This window comes from Dasypus novemcinctus (assembly GCF_030445035.2).
Source record: "Dasypus novemcinctus isolate mDasNov1 chromosome 20 unlocalized genomic scaffold, mDasNov1.1.hap2 SUPER_20_unloc_1, whole genome shotgun sequence".
Classification (NCBI taxonomy): Eukaryota; Metazoa; Chordata; class Mammalia; order Cingulata; family Dasypodidae; genus Dasypus; species Dasypus novemcinctus.
Genome location: NW_026688135.1, coordinates 213,301 through 216,601, shown reverse-complemented (window position 1 = coordinate 216,601; position 3,301 = coordinate 213,301).

Sequence of the window (3,301 nt, the reverse complement as noted above, 5' to 3'; positions counted from 1 at the left end):
TTCCTTCATCGGGGTTTAATAAAAACAGAACCATCTGGTGGTGGAGCATCACCTTCCTTCCCAGTTAGTCTCTACCATCCCAGAAGCAGATGAGAGCTCTTTATTATATTTTTGGAAAAAAATAATACTTTAGAAAATATCACCCCATACATTTTTATAATGTGTGATTTCACATTAATTTAGCTCATTGTTAACGTCTGCCTTTATTTATAAGAATAGTATTTCATTGTGTTTTACACTTGTGAATTTTATTTGCATGAGGCAGCATGGTTTATCAATTTTTGCTATTTCTTTGGCATAAACCTGCGATGCTCAGGACAGCTTTGGTCATCTTTTCTTAGGACTTCTTATTAATGTGTTGCTCTGTTGTCAGTCTTTCTGATAATCTATTCTTCTGACTGCAAGATTTAGCACCGTACGTAATAGTCTTTCAGATGAATAGCTGCATTTCCATTTGCTTTTGGAGTTCTTGTGATTTCTTGGAAATCTTGTAGAATTCAGGGCAGAGTGGTGAATGTGATTTCTCAGCCATAGAAATTCCCAATTTAAATGGACAAGTACTGGCTTAGCTCTGCTAAACTACCCAGTGACCAGTTTTTTCCATGAAAGAACCAGGGTTGGTGCCAGATTGAATGTGTTTGGATGCCAGTGCCTCTCCTTTGAACCACCAGGCTGTTTCTTGTTTCTATTTCTAAAGCAGATCTTGCTACAACTAAAAATTACCAGTCCTGGGAAATAGTATTTTTATGTCTAAAATGTAGCTTTTGCCAATATATTCTGAGGTCTCATTGAGGTAAACAAAACAAGCTTAACTGAAGGGTGACTTCTACTTGTAAAAGCCGAACTTGGTATGAGTGAGAATAACATATTGCACTGTTAAAGCAATATCTGTTATATTTAAAATATAGCATTTGCCATAGACACTGACACCTAGGGAAATAGAATTGGTAAAATAAAGTGGGATTTTATTGTGAAAGTGCAACTTCACATGATTCAAAATATGCAGGAACCTTTAAACCAGAAGTGCCAATGCCTAAAATATCACATTCTAGCTGTATCTGGAGTTTGCTATATCCCAGCATTGCTCAAATAAATGAACAAAGTATAGGCAAATCAGGATTTGTGCTTATTATCCCAAACTACTTAAGAAATACTGAGCTTGGCTAACCCAACGTTTTTTAGCATTTATTTTTTATTGTGTTATTTGAAGATACATGGATCACAAAAAAAATGTTACGTTAAAAATTATGAGGTTCCCACATAACCCACCCCCCACCCCTCCACTCCTCCCACAGAATGCTTACTTGGAAGGGTATATATTCTTAGCTTAGGATTCTGTTCAGATCTTTTGACCATTTTTTAAATCAGCATTTGCTTTCTTATTTTGGGGTGTTAAGGCTTCTTTGTAAATTTGGATGTAAATCATTTAACAGGTGTGTTTTGTTAATATTTTTTTCCAAATCTGTAGATTTTCTCTTCAATCCTTTATCAATGTTCTGCATAGAGCAGAAATTTACATTGAATAGAAACAACTTATAAATTTTCATTTCTCATAGCTCATGCTTTCGGTGCTTTATCTAAAAATGCATTTCTGCACCCTGGGCCCCTATATTTCCTATATGTTTATTCTAGAAGTGTTATGCTGCATTTTACTTTTAAGTGATATGATTCATTTTTATATAATTTTTATAAAATATTTACAATCTGTGATTAAGTTCCTTTTTGTTTGGCCTGAATATAACTTATTGTTCCAATACCATTTGTCAAGAAGACCAAACTGTCTACATTAAATTGCCTCTGTGAAACACCCATTGAACACATTTACAGGGTGTTTTGTTCTATTTGTTTATTTGTCAACAGGATACTGTTTAATTATTGTGTTTTTATATTGTGTTGCTATTAGGTTATGTAGTTCCTACAACTTTGTTCTTCTTCTTCACTATTTTGTCTCAGGTACAAAAAGACTGGTCATTAGGTTTGTTGATTAAAATAAAGTCTGAGATAATTTGTTGTGGCATAGTGTTTTTCATTTTGGATAAGTATGGCTAGTCAGAAATTATAAAGGAGAAACAGGAGCATTTGATTTCCCTGACATTTTTAGATAAGGGAATTAAATCTATATAAAATCTATAAAAATATAAATTTAATGTGCTTTTAAAACTAATCACACCATGTATTATATTTTTTATGATTACTGTGTGTGGCTAAATTTGCATTGCTCTGTTATGTCTTCTAGGAATTTCATCCTCTACATGGAAACAGAAAACCAAACATGTGTCTTAGATTTTGCCCTCCTGGGTCTCTCAGATGATACGGGAGTGCAGCCTCTCCTCTTTGGGCTGTTCCTGTTGATATAACTGGTCACCTTCCTGGGAATCTGCTCATCATCCTGGCCATCATCTTGGACTCCCACATCCACACATCTATATACTCCTTCCTCTCCAACTTGTCTTTTAAAGATATCTGTTTTACCTCCACCGCAGTCCCAAAGATGCTGCTGAACATCTAGACAGAAAGGAAAATCATAACTTTTGAAAGTTGCTTCAGACAGATATATTTTTTCATACTTTCTGGACAATTAGATAACTCCCTCTTAACTGTGATGCCCTAAGACCACTTTGTGGCCATCTGTGACCCCCTGCACTACATGGTCATCATGAACCCCCAGCTCTGTGTCCTCCTGCTGCTGACATCCTGCTTATTGAGTGTTTATACTCCCTTTTATAATGCTTAATGGTTTAGCAATTACTTTTTTGTTCAGAGTTGGAATTGCCCTACTTTTTCTGTGAACTTAATCAGGTAGTCGACTTGCTTCTTCTTGATACCTTTCTCAATGACATTGTGATGTATTTTGCACCTAGACTTCTGGGTTTTATTCCACTCAGTGGGATCCTTTTCTTTTTCTCCAAGTTTGTAGCCTCCATTTTCAGAATTTCATGAACTGAGGGCAAGTATAAATCATTTTTTACTTGTTGGTCTCACATCTCAGTTGTCACCCTGTTTTATGGTACAAGTCTCAGAGTGCATCTTAGCTCTACTGCTCCTGAAAACTCAAGGACAAGTGCATTAGTCTCAGTGATGTACATGGTGGTCATTCTTATGCTGACTCCCTTTATCTATAGTCTTAGAAACAAGGACACAAAGCAGGCCTTTAAAACACTGAGACACATTCTCTCTATAAAAGGATTCCTGTCTCAAGTTTAGAAAATTGCTCATGACTAATAGAGATCAAACACTGGGAGATCTAAATTTATTCTTTATAAGTATATAGACGATAAGCTGTTATTTGTCTAATATCAGA